Here is an 18,943-nt window from a genome sequence, read left to right on the forward strand (position 1 = left end):
TAAACCACCCTCGACTTGTGGTTATGAAATTTCACAACTAACTTTTATTTAATCAGATTAGTCAATCCAAAGGAAGCTGACATTGAACTGCTGAAGTGTGAATTGAGCATCAGAATTGCGAAAAAAAAGGGATTTTGTACATGGAATAGTTTTATTTATTCTGAAGAATAAGCAGGCTGGTTGAATTATTTCAGAAATGTCTGATCTGCTGGGGTTTCTATCCACAACCATTGGAAGCACTTACAGAGAACAGTCAAAAAAAGAGAACTTAATAAGTAAGCTGCATTGATGTTAAAGGAAAATGGCCAGACTCGTTTGAGCTGAGAAAGGCAACAGTAACTCAACCACTCGTTATAACTGAGATATGCAGAAGAACATCTTGAAAGTATAACGTGTCAAACCTCGAAGCAGTGGATACAGCAGCATGAGGGTGCACCTGAGGGCTCACAAAAATTGGACAAGAGCAAATTTGTTGTCAACAACATGGTAGAATTGATGGTGCATTGGAGTGGGGGGATATGTTTTGGCACAGTGTGGGCCCCCTAGTACCATTTGAACATTGTACAGACTACCTTAGTGTTGTTGCTGACCATGTCCATCTCTTTATGTGCACAGTGTAACTATCTTCTGTTGGCTACTTCTTGCAGGATAATGTGCCATGTTACAAAGCTCAAAACATTTCAGATTGGTTTCTTCAACATGACAATGGGCTCACTGTACTCAAGTGGCCTCCACAGTCATCAGGTCCCAGTACAACAGATTACTATTATCTATTTTTTATGCAATAGGCATATTTGCCTATTTAGTTCTGTTTTGAATATGATGATAAAACACTTTGGGAGAAATATACACCCTAGAAGTCCAGCACTTGAGGCCAATATGGCGAATACCTCCACAGCCACCATGTATTTCCCTCTGGTGCCCAGATAGGCCGGGATCATGGCAATCCACACACTGCAGAACACCAGCATGCTGAAGGTGATGTACTTGGCCTCATTAAAACTGTCTGGTAATGTCCTCACCATGAAAGCCAGAACAAAACTCACAGCTGCCAGAAACCCCATATAACCCAACACGGAGTAGAACCCGATAACTGACCCCTCATTACACTGAATGACAATCTTGTCCTGATAAGAGTGAGTGTCCATTTCCTGAAAGGGGTGAGATACAGACATCCAAATAAGACATATTATACCCTGAACAGATGAACACACTGATACTATGGAATTGGCCAGTGTGACTCCAATCCATTTCCTCCAGTAGCTGCCAGGTTTGGTGGCATTGAAAGCAATGTAAACCATGATTGTTTTGGCCAGGAGAGAGGAGACGGCTATGGAGAAGATGACTCCAAATGTCATGACACGCAGTATACAGGTTATATCCAGGGGCTGACCAAGGAACGAGAACACACAGAGGAAGCTCAACAAGATGCAGACAAGGAGAACAAAACTCAGGTTTCTGTTATTGGCTTTGACAATGGGGGTGTTCAGATAGAATAAAAAAAATCCCCATCACTAAGAGAGTCACAATGCAAAGTGAGACGGAAGATGATATAAATACAACAGAAATATAATCAGCATAGGAGAAAAAATCCAGCAGTTTTTTAATACACCAATCCTTCTCATTTGGCCATTCTTCTTCTGTGTATTTCAGGCAGTTCTCACTACCTGCCAAAAGTAACAGATACAATGTATGTTATTCTCTTCTACTGAGATTTGTACAAAATTCACCTTGACAGAAGTATACTAACTAAAACCCAGTACACATATGTAATCTCTTCTGCTACTCATGCCAACAGATCCCCAGTCCATCCTTTAGAAATCCCCCTCTGACCTAGAGGCCTCCATCTTCTGGTTTCCCACAGTTTTTACTGGTTTCTCTTGCTGCCCTCAATGTTACTGAAATACATAGTCATCATATTGAGGTCTTAGGAGAAACCAGTGAAAGCTATAATGCATAAAAGTGGTTGCAGGTCATGTAAATGTTGGTTTCTTAGCACATTCAGGCATTGTTACCACCAGAAATCCACGCTGTTGGTAGCTTTGTTTGGAGTAACTTTCACTGAGAGTTTTAAGAAACATGGGAGAACTTAAACTTCCCAAAAAAAAATCACGGGACTTTTCAGGCATTTTCATGTTTAGCGTCAAACTTACCTCTTCCTCACTAAAGCACAGATGCCTCTCTCCTGCGCATTCAGGCAGTTCTGACTCTGGGTGTGTCTATGCTAGCAAGCTTTATCAGCTTTGCCGGCCAAACAGAAAATAGCCTCTTGACCATCACTGGCTATAAAGCTAGCTTAGACACAGCACTCAGCGTTTGTGCAACAAGTCTTCATTAGTGCTGAGCCCCTAGTTCTGTTGAGCTAGTTCCTGTCCACCTATTGCCTAATCCAGCATTTCCTCTGTCCAGCTCCTGTGTAAACCCCTCGTTGTCCAGTCTGTTGATCCCAAGCCAACTTCCCTGTGCTGTTCCAGTGTTCCTGTCTGTCTGTGGATATTCCTGTATCACCTGTGCCTCCTGTTGCTTTCTTTGTCCCCTGTGTTCCTGCGTCTGCGGTGTCCCCTGTGTCACTAGTGGCTATTTCTTGGATCCCTGGTATTTGACCCCTGGCTTTTTACCGACCTCTCTTGCTTGCTGCCTGCCTCAACCCCGGCCTTCCTTGACTACTCTTCTGCTTTGTGATTTGGAACTGTGTTTCATATTGCCCACCTTGGTGAGCCCAAAAATCCTAACCTCGCAGTAACTAGCAGTGCAACATCCATACCATCAGAGGCTCTGAAGAAGACCTGGTTACCGCTTAGACTCTGCGCCTTGGCCCTTCCCAGGGCTCAGACCACTTCTGTGAAAGCCATAGCACCCCTTGTGGCCCTGTCTCCCCAAGCGTAACAGTTTGCACGAACCATGATTATTCCCTCTTAGACCTCAGCATATTCTAACTACGTATTCACCCAGAGGCTTGACGCCCAGGAAGCTACCCAAATCCCGGTGCTTCCCCTGCTTCATGCACCCACATCTTACCTAGGTTAACTGCTGGTTTCTCCCAGTGCACCAGCCACACCACCAGCCCAGGTCTGGCCTCTTGCCATCACGGTGGCCTCTGCTCTAAACTTGCCGCCTCCACAGCGATTCTCTGGGGAATCTAAGATCTGCCATGGCTCCATCAACCAGTGTGGCATCTATTTTGAGCTTGAACCACAAAACTTCCCCACCGACTAGGCCAAAGTGGCGTATTTAATTTCCTTACTGTCTGGAAAAGCTCTGGCATGGGCGTCCCCGCCCTGGGAAAGGAAGGATCTGGTTACAGCTACTATTGATGCCTTTCTGAGCCTGGAGGGTCTTTGATGAACCTGCACGCGCCTCCTGAGCAGCCAGGGCACTCCTGCGTCTCCACCAAGGGTCGCTTTCTTTGGATGAGTTTGCAGTCAAATTTCGAACCCTGGCTGCTTAACTCACCTGTAACAACGAAGCCCTCCATGCTTCCTTATGGCAGTGCCTGTCGGACCGCATCACGGATGAATTGACAGTATGCTCTGAGGAGGGCATGCTAGGTCACTATTCTCTCCCTCCCACTCAGTGTCTTTCTCTACCCATTCAGCTTCGCTACAATAAGTCCACACTTGTCTTTTAAGCTTTCATCGACTTTGGGGCAGCAGGCAATTTTATTTCAGCTGCTCTTGTCAAGTATTGTGTCTGGCCTAGAGCCTTTGTCCCAACTCCTGAGTATCTCTGCGGTGGATGGTACCATTCTGTTCTGTGGACTTGCAATTGCAAATGTCTGTAGGTGTGCTACATCAGGAGACCATAACCTTCCTTGTACTTCCCCAGGCCTCATCTGCAGTCATTCTTGGACTCCCATGGCTTCAACAACACACTCCCCAGTGTTGGATTGGTCTACTCCAGAGATTTTGGCTTGGGGCCCTTCTTACCACTTACAGTGTTTGACTAAGCTCAAGCCTCTCAAGCCGATCACTCTCTCCACGTCCGTGGTTGGTCCATCCATCCCTACCCAGTACTTGGACTTTTAAGATCTCTAGAAGGCCAAACAGCTTCCTCCTCACCGCTCCTATGACTGTGCTATAGAACTCATACCTGGTTCCACACCTCCCAGAGGTTGGGTATAGCCTCTCAGTCTCCCTAAGACTAAGGATATGAGTGAGTACATCAAGGAAAACCTTCAGCAAGGATTTATTCGCAAGTCCTCCTCCCCTGCTGGCACGATATTTTTCTTTGTCCAGAAGAAAGATGGGACTCTCCATTCCTGTATTTACTATGGTGGTCTGAATGAAAAACTGTTACCCGCTGCTGCTTATCCAGGAGCTCTCTGATGTCTCCGTGGTGCCAAGATCTTCACCAAACTGGACATCTGAGGGGCCTATAACCTAATTCGGGTCAAGGAGGGGGACGAATGGAATACAGCATTTAATACCAGGGATGGGCATTATGAGTATCTTGTGAGGCCCTTCGGTCTCTGTAATGCCCCGGCTGTCTTCCAACACTTTGTCAATGAGGTACATTGTGACCAATTATACATCTGTGTAGTGGTCTATCTGGATGACTTCCTAGTTTTTTCCTCTGGCTTGCCCTCCCACAAACAGTATGTCCATTTAGTCCTACATAGGCCCTGAGAAAATGGGCACTGTGCAAAGGCTTAAAATTGCCTGTTTGAACTTCCCAAGGTGGCCTTTCTGGGCTACGATGATTTCATAGTGGGTCTCTCCATGGATCCAGAAAAGGTTGGGGATATTCCTAATTGGTCACTACCCTGCGGCCTTAAAGCTACTCAGTGTTCCCTGGGGTTCACTAACTACTATCAGAAATTCATTAGAATTTATTCCAGGCTGGTAGCCCCCATCACTGCCCTGACTCGGAGGGATACTGACCCCAATAACTGGCCCTCTGAGGCTGTTGAGGCCTTTCATGCCTTAAAGCAAGCTTTCATTTCAGGCCCTGCTCTGGTTAGGGCAGATGTGTCCAAGGCTTTTTCTATTGAGGTTGACGCTTCTTCTGTAGGAGTGGGGGGTATTCTCTTCCAGACTGCCACCGGAGCCTGACACCTAGTGTACATTCTTTTCAAGGAAATTCCCCTCCCCAGAAAAGAATTACTGTATTGGAGATCGGGAGCTCCGAGCCATCAAGCACGCTCTGGAGGAGTGGCAATATCTCTTTTATGGGTCCCCTCACAAATTCACAATTTTTACGGACCATTAGAACCTCCAGTATCTGCAGTTTGCTTGTCAACTCAATCCCTGGCATGCCCTTTGGTCTTTGTTCTTTTCTCAGTTAGATTTTGTCATTACCTTTAAACCTGGTTCTGCTAACTTCCGAGCAAACGCCCTTTCTCGCTCCTTTGATCCACAGGATTCAGAGACTGCTGTGGAACCAGAGTTTATCATTGCTCCAGCCCACATCCTAGCCTTAACCTCTATACAGGAATCCATTATCTCTCCTGGTAAAACCTTGGTGCCTCCCCAACTCTGTACCAAAATATTATGTTGGGTAAACGATTCTAAACTTTCTGGTCATCCAGGCATACACAGAACCTTTACATTTCTCTCCCGACAGTACTGGTGGCCCAATCTTCATAAGGATGTGACAGACTATGTCAAGGCCTTTGCTGTCTGTGCTCAAAGTCTGCCACCTGCAGGCCCACTCCTACCACTACCTATTCCCACTGAACCTTGGTGTCATCTTTCCAGAGTTTTTGTCATGGACTTTCCTCTTTTTGCTGGCTGTACAGACATTTGGGTAGTTGTGGACCGATTTTCTAAGATGGCCCACTTTTTACCTCTCCCAGCTTTACCTTCACCAGCAGCATTGGTGCCAGTGTTCATTCTGGAAATTTTCCTTATGCCCATTAACTTCCCTAGCAGTGTTCCCGAGTGTGACTCGGGGTGGATTTTAACTGCAAAAAGTAGTATTCCCGAGTCACACTCGGGGTAGCTTTTAACTGAGAAAAAAACCCACTTACCTTGTTCCGTCGCTGTCCCCCGGCATCCTGCTGGTCCCCGCAGGTCCTGGGACATGTCCTTCCTCCTCAATCTCCAGCCGCAAAGTGCAGAGACGAGATCTACGGGGTTTACTGGTGACGTCAGTACATGCGGAGGATCGGTGGGAAATTCAAATAATTTTGTATTAGATTCATCACCAAAAAGCTGTATTGAATCCAATATATATATATATATATATATATATATATATATATATATATATATATAATTATATTATATATGTTACTATACAGTTGAATTACGTTTAATTTTTTTAAAAATTTTTTTAAACAGATTTTTATGTTTTGTTATTTAAAGTTTATTAAGATTATTAAATTTATTTTGTTAGTTTGTTCCACCTGAAAAAAAAAGCCCCAATGGATAATCAAAGAGGAGTGGACTCCTATTTGCCCAGCCTGTGATTACATCGTGTATCTGTGGGAGGAAGAGAAGAAGAGGAGGGAGGGAAAGCCAGGCTTTTGAAGGGCAAAAACGCAAAATTTTATTGTTCCAACAACATAATTTAAAAGATTAAGAACTGTGCCTCTATAAATGAATCCTAGGCTAACATAAAACCACTAGTTTCACAAAAAAATAGCAATATCGTTTAGTATCATACTTGGCTACCGATGGCGGTAAGGTGTCCCACCCGACGCGTTTTGCCCATACCGGGCTTCCTCAGGTGTAAGGGGAGACTTAGTATTATTGCTGGGGCTTTTTGCCGCATTAAGAGCCTTGTGATACCGAATTGCTACTTGCAAGTGATTTGATAGTGAGACCGATATCAATTTGGACGTACTGCTGGTGTTTCCAGATGTCCGAGTGGAGTGAACGGTGTGATAGAAGCTTGAAATGTTTATTCCAGGACCTTCATATGCACAATGGTTATGACATCTCTGTGTGTCTTAGTAGAAGTAAATGACAGTGATTCAGCATGGGAATATAAAGTGTTGTCTTCTCGTATGGAGTATTTTAGTTGTGGTATGTGGGTGAGCTGCTGGCAGCCGTCCAAAATGTATTAAATATCAGTGAGTTATGCCTAAGAATTACAGCCTACACTGAAAAATAAATCTCCATGCAAAAGATTGTACTGCTTTTTGCATGAAAATTTGGAAGGAATTAGACCGCTAGGGAGGTTAATATTGTGTCAGACTGTGGGTGCAGTTTACTTTCCACTTCTGGAAAGGCTTTTGCAAAACCCTGGACATCTCTGCAGAGTTCTTTTCAGCCTATCATCTGCAGACTAATGGGCAGACAAAGAGAGTCAATCAGCCGTTGGAGCAAAATCTTCGAGCCCTGGTATCCCCCCATCCTGATGACTGGGTGACTCTGCTACCTTGGACCAGAGTTTTCTCACAATATTCATGTCTGCACCAGCACCAACAAGTGTCCATTCTTCATCTCTACGGAAAACATCCAAGTCTTCCGTCTCCTATACCCTTTTTGCCGATGTACCTGCACTAAGTGCAACCATATTTGGGCTTCAACCTCAGAGCACCTAATGCAGTCAGCATCTCGTTACAAAAAGTTTGCTGATCGGCGTTGCCAAAACATGTCTCTTTTCCAACCTGGGGATAAAGTCTGGCTCTCCACACTGCACATTTATTGCAAGGTTCCTTCTCTGAAGTTTGCTCCATGTTTCATCAGACCTTATGCTATTTCTGCCAAGGTTAACCCAGTTTGTTACAAGTTAGGTCTTCCCCCACATCTCAAGCTGCCCAATGCTTTCCAAGTGTCCCTACTTAAACCATTTGTCCTGAATCACTTTTCTCATCCCTCTATGTTGGCTACTCCTGCACCCGATTCTTCTCAGGAATGTGAGGTCCAGCAAATTCTGGATTCCACAATTTCTCGCAAGACGCTGATGTACCTAACTGACTGGAAAGGTTTCGGTCCTGAGGAGAGATCATGGGTTCTAGCAACAGATGTGTCTGCACCTCTTCTTGCCAAGAGGAATAATCTTTGTTTCCCTCTGAAACCTGGACCTCGGTGGGTGGGGAGGCCACGTAAAAGGGGATGTAATGTCACACTTACCTCTTCCTCACTAAAGTGCAAACGGCTCTCTGGTGCGCATGGGGACAGTTCTTACTCTGGGTGTGTCTACGCTAGCAAGCTTTATCAGTTTCGCCGGCCAATCAGAAAATAGCCTCTTGATCATCACTGGCTATATATAATCAGCTCAGACACAGCACTCAGTGTTCGTGCAACAAGTCTCCATTAGTGCCGAGCCCCTAGTTCCTCAAGGGTGGGTAGACAATCCCGGCTTTTTTCTGGCTCCTTGTTGACAAATGTCTGAACAACGAGAATATGGCTTCTAAAAGTCATTAAGAAAACATTTTCATAGAAAATGTTAAGTAAAAAAAAACAAAAAAAAAACGGAATAAACAGTAAGTCTGAGTAACAAAATATAATTGTACCTATATAAATATAATTGTACCTATAAGTTTTTTGCATATGTGATTTGCAAAAATAATTGGCTGAAATGGAACAACGATATTATTATTATTTTTATTAATAGGAAAAGTGAGAAATTAAATATAAACAATTAAACATTAAATATATACAACATCACATCAGCAGGTATTAAGCTACATTCAATCCATATTGTGATCATTAGATGGATGTTTCAAACAATCTAGCTGACCATAACTAAGCTAGATCTAATAGACTGTTCTTTCCTGAACAGCGTTATAGAGCTGCATTGGGAAAGGCTAGAATGAAAGGGTTGAGAATTCTGTTTTGGTATTTAATGAATAGAATACTTGTGGATTTGCATTAAAGCACTGACTATAATTACAAACGTGGTAAAGTGGTAAATATATGAAATTCATAAGTGAATATTGAGTTCCCCGTTTCTTGGACATTGATGCCCAATATGAACTGAAATGTCTGTAGCGCACTTGTGATTTGGGAAAGAGAACAGGAACACTCTCTAGACCTCGTGATGAAGCCGGCACTGTTTCCATGAAGCACCTAGAGACACTGTTTATCTAGGATTACACGTGTATTTGTAGTAACAACCAAATATATACATAAGTGTTTGTTTTGTTTTTATTATTTTACAAAAAAAATTTTTGTTTTAGACTTTTTTATAAGAGTGTAGTGATAATAATCATTCTAATTGGATCTTAAACTGCCCAAAAAGTCCCATTTGTGGTATATGCTGGTTAGTTTTACGTTCCTGGTACCTTTATTTGATCTTTTTGTAACCCCCATTTACCATGCACATTATAAATGCTATATTTTGGTGCCTTAAATATCTTCATTTGTGGCATTTCAATTATTGCCAATGGCAGACCTTAAGTCCAGAAGAGGATCTCCCTATATGCCACATGTCCCATTTATTTAATTTACCGGTGCAAACTAATACTGAAATTCACAAGAATTATTGGAAATGAAGTGACATTGTGGCAATATATGCAGGCATTGTGATCTGTGGCTTTGGAAGACTGCTGTGGGACCAGGAGCAGCTATTTGCAAACCTTTAGGGTGTCATGGTGAAGGGGCTGTGCAGAACATACTTACTTTGACATACTAATCTGAATTGTAGACTGAAGAAAAAATAAAAAAGCTGCTGACTGCTCTCCACCGTCAAGTATAAGTGGTGCCCAGTTGTGCTACACGATGATGGTCATGTACAGAGACAATAAAGGACACGTGTGTAGGAGAATAAGACATCACCAAAACTTCAAACAAAACTGCTTTTGCAGCATGAAAATTCACTCACAATAGCTGACTAGTGTAGTGCAAACCTCATATTTTCTTCTTTCTTACCTGATTGCTGTTTCTCTTCCCCCTTATAGCACAGTAATTAATGTAGAATTGCTGGTCCCCAGGTTTCCATGATGTGTAATATCCAACAACCACTCAATATTTAGAAGGCTGTATAAAATTTGTTATTTTCAGTACGATGGCAAGTTCACTATTATTATCAAAACATTTTCTATCTGAAAAAACATTAAATGGATATTTGATTTGTTTCACATACCGTATTTTTCGGACCATTAGACGGACCATTAAACAAGAAAAAAAAAATTCATTTGATTTCCCCTGAGATCCAGCGTGCAGCACTTGTGCCCGCCCATGAAGGCGGCGCCGATCGGCATTCATCAAATCAATCGGCGCCGCCTTCGTGGGCGGGCACAAGTGCCGTACGCTGGAACACAGAGGAGGAACACAGACACTGGCTGCTGTCAGCCTCTGTCTGTTTTCCTCCTGTGTTCCCCTGAGATCCAGCGTGCGGCACTTGTGCCCGCCCATGAAGGCGGCGCCGATCGGCATTCATCAAATCAATCGGCGCCGCCTTCGTGGGCGGGCACAAGTGCCGCACGCTGGAACACAGGGGAACACAGAGGAGGAACACAGACACTGGTGACACTGCTGTCAGCCTCTGTCTGTTTTCCTCCTGTGTTCCCCTGAGATCCAGCGTGCGGCACTTGTGCCCGCCCATGAAGGCGGCGCCGATCAGCATTCATCAAATCAATCGGCGCCGCCTTCGTGGGCGGGCACAAGTGCCGTACGCTGGAACACAGAGGAGGAACACAGACACTGGCTGCTGTCAGCCGGGGACCGGCGGGGACACAGGTAAGTAAAAAAATATGCCCCTGTACCTCTGCATTCGGACCATAAGACGCACCCTGATTTTCCCCCCACTTTAGGAGGAAAAAAAGTGTGTCTTATGGTCCGAAAAATACGGTATTTATAAAACTGGGGATCAACACAAAAAAAATCAGAATTTTAATCTTTAAGCCCAAAATATTAGGCTTCCTCACACATTTCCTAATTCCTTGCAAACAACCCTAAACTCATAGATATGGCTACATATAAGATCCCGCTGCTCGAAGTATGTCATTTCTATTAAGAGGTAAGTACTTCCATTGGGCTATACTTGACCAGTTACATTATGATGGAAACCTTCACCAGAAAAACTCTGGGTCCAGATGGTAGCTTTGTTTCTATCTTGTTGCGTGGGACAAAAAAGGTCAAGGGGGGTATATAGAAATATTTTCTCTTCTCCCCTTTGAAAGATTTTAATTTAGTTAGAAGTGGTGGTGGGGAGGGCAGTCGGGAGGAGGAAATGTCCAGATGGCATAGGCTAATCCCGCGGACTTTTGGTAATTGGCTTCAGGCTTTTTCTATTTTGGCAAGTGTGGTTGGTGAAAGGATGCATAAACATTGTTCAGCTCTTTTTGGGTATTTAGAAGGCATTAGTGAGGCCTATAGGGTTTATGGGTGACAGGCATGGCTCAAGTACAATGAACTGTTTGGGCAACAGATGGTGAGGTTCTTAGGGTTTCTTGGGCCCTACCCAGGAAGGGGACTTGCTGGCAGTTTAATGAGGGAGTGTGTAGATTTGGCAATTCCTGCTGTTTCCGATACACATGTACAGGTTGTGCCGAGGCACATAGTTTTACCAAATATGGGCTGCAGCTGCGGCAGAGAGGGGGGAAAACAGAAGTATGGACAAGGGGTGTTGTTGGCCAAGGTGGACATAGAGGCGGCTTTTTGCCTGCTTCCAGTACATCCGGAGAGCCAGCAGGCTGTGCAGTGTCATGCGCACTTTTCAAAACTTTTAGTACTTTTTTGAAGTGGGTGGTTCGGGACCTGGCAGGGTTTTTCTCAGTGCTACACTACCTGCATGACTTTGTAGATCTTTTTGGGTCACGGACTTGTAGCGTTCTGTTGGGCCCGCTGCAATATGTGGCTGGGAGATTTGGGGTTCCGTCAGCCCCGCAGAATACAGAAGGTCCAGCAAAGAAGCTTTCTTTCCTGGGCATAGTGATTGATACTGTAGACATAGAATTCAGGCTGCCGGAGGATAAATTGCAGGCTCTGAAGCAGGAGGTGTGTAAGCCGTCAGGTAGGAAAAAGTTACATTTGCAGCAGTTGCAGTCACTGCTGAGCAAGCTTAACTTTGAGTGCACAATCATGCCGAAAGGTAGGGATTTTGCACAGCACTTGGCAGCGACAATGGCGGGGGTTTGTTGCCCTAGTCGTTTTGTGGTCCTCACCAAGGACTTGCGGATGGATTTAGTGGTGTGTAGGAGGAGTGTAATGGCAGAGCATTGTGGATGGTTGGACAAATAAGTACCCCAAGTATGGATTTGTTCACGGATGCAGGGTGTCTTGTTTGGTGTCCAATTTGGTGCTGATGGAATTATTCTCGATAGTTTTGGCGCTGGAACTTTGAGGCAGTAAATTGGCAAACAGGTGGTTTTGTTTCCTTTGTGACGACCTGGGATGGTTCAGGCGGTGAATAAGTGGTCTGTGCCGGTGATTCAAATTAGACATTTAAGTCCTATTATGCTTTTGTTTAATGTGTATCTGTTGGTGGTTCATATTCTGGGGGTGTCTAACATGGTGGCGGATGCTTTGTCTTGCTTGCAGTAGCGAATGTTTCACAAGTTGGAGCCAGAGTTGGACCTATACAGGGTCCCTTGCCCATCTCATAATGCCCATGGCATTATTGGGGCATCTGGTTAAGGTGTTTGTGTCAGAATATAAGGCGGTACTATTTAGGACTGCCTTTTTTCTGCCATTTTTTGGAGCCTTCCGTATTGGGGAGTTGGTGACTTATGTCTAAGTCGGTAAAGGGAGGGATATTAGTGGAGGATGTTACCTAGACGGAGCAGAAGGTGGTGGTATATATTCGGTGTTCCAAAACCGGCACGGAAGGGCATGGTTTTCAGGTGGAATTGAGTGCAGTGAGAGGACGGACATGTCTGGTAGGGGTCGTGAAGGAGTTATTGCGGGTGCGTCCTGCGGGGGACGGCCCCTTACTGATACACGCCGATGGGTCGGCCTTGTCTAGGAATACATTTTTGGTAGTGTTTCACAGAGGTTTGAGAAAAGAAGATTGACAAAGAAGGACTATACATCCCATTCTTTCTGCAAAGGTGCGGCAAGGGAGGCGGCCAGATGGGGGTTGGGGGAAGAAGTGATTGAAAGGATTGCTAGGTGGGTGTTGGTGCTATACAAGCTGTATATTAGGCCGTATCTAGTGGAGGTGTAAGGGGGAGGAGTGGGAGAGGGGGGAATGGGGGGGGCCTGTGTTGTTGGTTTTCTTGCACTGAAGCCACCTGTTCTTGTTTGCTCCTGGTTGGGAGAGCCTGGGAGTGATGTCTGGGTGTAACTTTGCAGCAAAGTAGTCCAGCATGACATGTGAAGGGGGAATTAGGATTGAGAGGGGAGTTTAGTTGCACTGAAACTTTTATCAAATCTATATATTCAATATACCTGTAATATTGGATATCTCCCCCTCTGCACATGGGACACAATCATAGCAGCAAGGGTGGATAGACAATCCGGGCTTCTTCCTGGTCCCTGGTTGACAACGTTCTGAGCACCGAGACTCTGGCTTCTAAAAGTCATTATAGCAAAACATTTTCAATAAAAAAAGAGAAGAATGCTTTTGAAAAATTTTCAGGAAATAAAAAGTAAGATAGAGGTGACCAAATTTTATTGCGTCCAATTCCTTCTGGGCAACTTTTTTACCAATGTAATGTGCAGATATCGTTGGTTCCAGTGGAATATTATTAAATAATGAAAGATGAGAAAAAATGATATATTTTTCTGGGTTTTTTAAGTTGCCTTCCAGCAAATTGATTGTTATTTGCAACATTTAGCAGCAGTACAATAAACAAGAATGATTGCAACTTCTAGAAGACCGAATGATTGAATTCATGATTGTAAAATACACCATCCCATTTTGCAGTTGAAGAGACAAAAGTGAAAAGACTAGGCTGGAAATGTCACTGCCGCCCTCTCCAACATTGGACTTGGCTCAATATTACATTGTATCACGGTACAGCATATAGCATTTTACTCCACAGAATATTGTAATCAAAACCACACTAATGTCCAGTAACTCAGAATGAGTAATGCACAGTGGTTGGTGCCGCCTCCCCCAATCTTTTTCTTTTTCCACACTATCATCTGTACATTGCCAACTAGAGCATGGAAAAAATGCCAAGCCATGCCCAAACTACAGTATTTACCTAGGTGAAAAAAAATGCTATGGATTCTGCAGACCCCAGGTCACATATGATAGATAGCACTCAAGTCTGAACAAGGCAAAGCTGTAGGTGCAATGGCCCAAAGCTAACCTGCAAATGTTTTGTTCACATACTAGCCATATGATTGAAATTGAAATAATTTACATGGATAATATCAACAGACTCAGGACAAAATCTTTTGTATGTGAAGAATTGGGATGGTAAATTCTTAGCAAAATTTTAAACCAAATGTTGGGACATATTTTCACAGGTCCTCTGGTACCCCCTCATACATTCTGGTGACAGTACTTTGCCTTGTATTAAACCTAAAACAATAGAGAGTGACTAGACTTACCTGTATAATGTTTGGTCCAGGAGAGCAAGTGATTACACAGGTAAACAAAAAATTAGTTTTGATAATCATCAGAAGCCACAGCAGACTTTTCCAAATCAGTTTTTCAAACAGATTTCAGATCTGTTTTTCCCTAACACGTACATGTTCCTGAGTTATGAGTACTATTATAGTTAACATTGTACGTGCATGTATTGTGTACTAAAATGTAAGCACCATTGTAGTGAATGTAATACATCCTCAGTGTAAAGTAAAATAAGGCCACTATGGTATAGATCTACTGATCCATCAGGTCCCATTGTTTCTTCAGAAATGCTTAGAGATGATTTTCTTGTGTACTCTTTGTCTGGATTGTCGCGGTACATCATCCAGCAGTAGTCAGCCATCATACTTTCATTCCAGAAACCTTGGTAGCGGTGCTCCATTAACTGAATGTTCTGGTGAAAACCTTCTCCTTGTTCATCACTTACCATACCAAGATTTTACGGGAAGAATTCTAGATGTGAGTGCAAGAAATGTATTTTTAATGACATGCGACAACCCAGTTTCTGGTATGAATCAAGCAGATTCTGAACTCCTTCCTTGTATGCAGGAGACTTTTGGTTTCCCAGGAAATTTTCACACAGCCCCTTGAATGAATCCCAACAGTTACACCCTTTACAAGCAAGTGCTTCTGTTTAAGCCTTGAAGCAAGAAGTTCTGCTTTGTCTTTGGAGAGATATGGATCACGAACAAGCTCATTCAGCTCTGCTTGTGTAAAGGTCTCTGGTTCTGAATCTTCATCGGCCAAGTAGTCAGGATCAGATGATTCGGGGTTGTACCTGGCTGCAACTCCAGCGCATTCCTCATCACCTTCTACAGAAGCAAGTCCATCATGTGGCGGTACCGGAACTGGCAATGAATCATCATGGGGAACAGGCCTAACTGCAGAATCCAGGCTGGGATATACAATTTTGTGCTTAGTTTTACCTGAGAATCCACCTGAGAGTGACACGGCAAAAATAGCAGTCGATTAGATGGTCTCGCGGTTCTCTCTCCACATCATAGGGATTGCAAATGGAATTGCTGCTTTACTCAGATTTAGCCAGTTAAAGGCAATATCTAGCATGATGACAAATGAAATCAATCACAGTTAGTGCGGTCTCCAACCTTAAAAAAACAAAACAAACTGCTGTTAAATGTTGTAATATGTTAAGGCTATTTATAACGAATTTCACACAATAATTAAATAATTGTATCACAAAAACTAGATGTGATAGATAAAAACTGAACGCAGATTTGAAATCCGCATCAAAAATACTACTTAGCCCACATAAAATAATATCTGATGAAAATGACATGTTGACTTGTGCTATTTTTTATTTTCTTTTTGCTGTGGAAAACTTTAAATTGTATGTATGGCTTTCTAACTACAAAACAATTTTACAATCATTTCAAGAAATATTGGCAAATCTAGATTTTCTAGCAATGTTTTACATTAATTAGTTGTGAAAATAGATTATTAAATAAACGTGACTGCACATGGCAAAAATATTTACATAATATTCAGTGAGTAAGTAAGGAGAAAAAAGCCAAAAACAAAATAGAAAAAAAGGGGAAGGAAGAGGCTTATGCTCCTGTTTATGAATATGTAAAAAATCAGGAAAGATTTTTAAACTGAATGTAAAAATCAGGATTATTTAAAGTTGAACTATAGAGTTTACCTGATCAGCCCTAAATGCCGTGTTTCACCTATTTGCAATATTTGTAGAATGGGCCAAAGCTTTCACTGTCAGATACATCCGTAGAGAATTCCCTTGATTTGAAAATCCATCACAGGTGGTGTAGCATCCGTCACTGAGATATTTGGAATATTAAGAGTTATGTTTTGTAATTGAACATTATTGTCATTTTTATGAGGAAACATTGTATATTGTAATGATCAATTCATTATTTAGGAGCTTAAATACTGGAGGCCTTGACAATAGTTTTCTATTAAGCACAGCTTCATCTCTCAGGAATGTTACTTCTGAAATATCTAAAACCAAACCTGAGTTAAAATGAGGAAATAGGATAAATGGTTTCATATAATTGTAACCCCAGGAAGGGGGGAAAATAATCACAGCATTTGGGCTGATCCTATGGTGATTCATTAAATAAATATCCACGTGGTTTGTGAAGGACCCAAGGGGACCCAAATATTACATAGTACGTTTCTAAAATGTAAAAACCAATATTCAAAAGCCACACAAATCCCCTGGGCATTCAGATATTTCTTTAGAATTTGTGCCTCGTTCTCACTAGGATCATTATCTGATAAAAATATTCCAACCCATGTCCAGCCAAAATGTTTCATCAGTTTGGCAATGGCTAAATAATAGACGTGATTATTCTGAATGGTCCTGAACACATGAGGATAAAGCCGTCTGCCAGTCAATGTGTAGTCTGTGGATCCATAACTGATCTGAAAAGAAGGGAAGAAACATAATATTTTCGGATTGCAAATTCATCGGCCATAAAGGGAATCTGTAAACGCTGCATTATGAAGGTTTTTCTCCAGTCCCTGCAGGTCGCCGGTGCCACCATCCTCTCATTTAATTTTTTCTGCACTTTGATCTTCAGCTACCCTGACTGGCCAAGCTAGGACAATGTAAATCCCTTGCAGGCACAAATCTATTTATTCAGTCCCTACATCCACAAGGGAAGCCGGGTATTCCTGGTAGCAAATGCTGAGCTGGCATGCCATTGTTCAGTTGGCTGGGAGTATATCACTGATTGTTGCAAAATGATGAACTGATGACTACAAAATAAAAAGGGGGCTGAGGAAGAAGAAAAGATATACCAGCTTCCCAAAATCCTTTTTTTAGATGCATGTTGTCACACAATACTTTCATCCTTATCCCTACCACTTTCTGCTCCATCACTCTTACCTATTTTCCCAATCTTGTCCAGAACAATATCCTCTTTGACATTGACCCAATGCCCCCTTAGTGAAAGTGGCTCCAGGGTAATGTGTCACATTTACTATCTTCATCTCCTTACTGTAACTGAAAAAATGAATGAACCACCCAGTCCTTTAGGCTTAAAGCTTGGCTAAGAGGAATCTGTCTCCTGCAATCCAAGTCAGAATAGATAAACATAAAGCCAATCCAGCAAAGGATGGCTGTCATTGTTCTGTCTTGCTGAATTGGCTAAACAATGACAGGTGCTCCACCCACCAGGGCAGAGATCCTATCATTGTGTTTAGCATCAGTGGAGACATCCAGCACAGGAAGGGATCATTCTGGGATTGCATATTTAGATATCCCTGGGCTCTACAAAACGTAAAGATTGGTAACCAATAATCATAATAGTAATAAATACTTTTTTTCTTTTTGTGTAGAGTTTTGGTATTGCCAGGTATTGCCTTCTTTACCAGATATTGTATATTTTTCTTTAATATACAATATGACCTTGTGCAGATAGGGTACCTTTCATTTTGTACAGATGGATGAAGCTTGCACTGACCTATGTGTATCTGTGTTGGTATTGTTGTAGAAGAATACTGATCTCCAATAACACCAGCCAGATTGCCTTTTTCTACAGGAATATTTAGGAATTGTCTTCCATGGTCCAGATAACATATTCAATACACTCCTTATAGCCTTCCTGGGATCAGACCATGAATCATACAAATGATAGCCCGGTGTAATATTGACTGAAGGATGCAAAGTCTTGTTTATATTTTCAATAGAATATATTAAAACTAGAGAATTTACGAATGCCTGGGCCATTGATCTATAGGAAATACAAATTCTAGAGATAAAAAATGACTATATAAGGTATATCTGCATTGAAATTATTCACAATAGGCTTTATTTTTCCTTTTCTATATTTAAACATGGCTGTTGGTGGTCTGATTTATCAAAGCTTCCCAAGACTGAAGAAGATAGACTGTCATGGGTTAACCTGAGTGATCCAGCAAACATAGAATGGATCTGGATTGAAAGAAATTTTAAGAAATCCCTTTTAGGGTTTGCTAGATCACCCAGGTTCTCCCATGAAAGCCTATCTTCTCCAGAATTGGGTAGTTTTAATAAATCAGACCCATTGTGTAGCTAAGTAAAGAGGGAAGTTATCTTTCACCCTCAGTCCATATAGGATTTTTATTTTTTTCAGTGGAATTTGTAGCAAAAAAGCCAGGTCTTTCAAACATATAAAGCTCCATCTCCCTTAACAAATAGCAGGATGGAAGTTAAAGAAAAGTAGGTAGAAAAGTTAGTAAACACATTATCAATAGGGACTACATTACAATCTATGATGTGATTGAGAAGATATTCATCTTCTAATGAAATTTGACAAACTCAAAACTCTTTAAGATCCCAGAAGGATCCTGATGCCCTCTTACCCAGGTGCCAAGGGCAAAGCTAAGAGTATGGAAAGTTTTACTGATCCAGATTAAGACAAGTCTGATATGTGTGAGATACACAGAGTACAGGCAAGGGTCATGCATCAAGGATTAAGAGCTCACAGAATATAAAATTATGCAAATTTTAAACAGGTGATACTCCCTCTGTAATATAACATACTGACCTGCTTGTCTTCATATGTTAGAAAATGATGCCTGATTGGAGGTCTGACTTCTATATATA

At 42.3% G+C, this 18,943-nt stretch overlaps 1 pseudogene; it reads right to left on the bottom strand.

The window, feature by feature from the left end:
- Nucleotides 1-770: 770 nt before the first annotated feature.
- The window catches only part of LOC140327585 (vomeronasal type-2 receptor 26-like), a 26,540-nt pseudogene continuing 8,367 nt past the window's right edge, over nucleotides 771-18,943 (bottom strand).

This window comes from Pyxicephalus adspersus, chromosome 3 (assembly GCF_032062135.1).
Source record: "Pyxicephalus adspersus chromosome 3, UCB_Pads_2.0, whole genome shotgun sequence".
In the NCBI taxonomy this organism is placed as follows: Eukaryota; Metazoa; Chordata; class Amphibia; order Anura; family Pyxicephalidae; genus Pyxicephalus; species Pyxicephalus adspersus.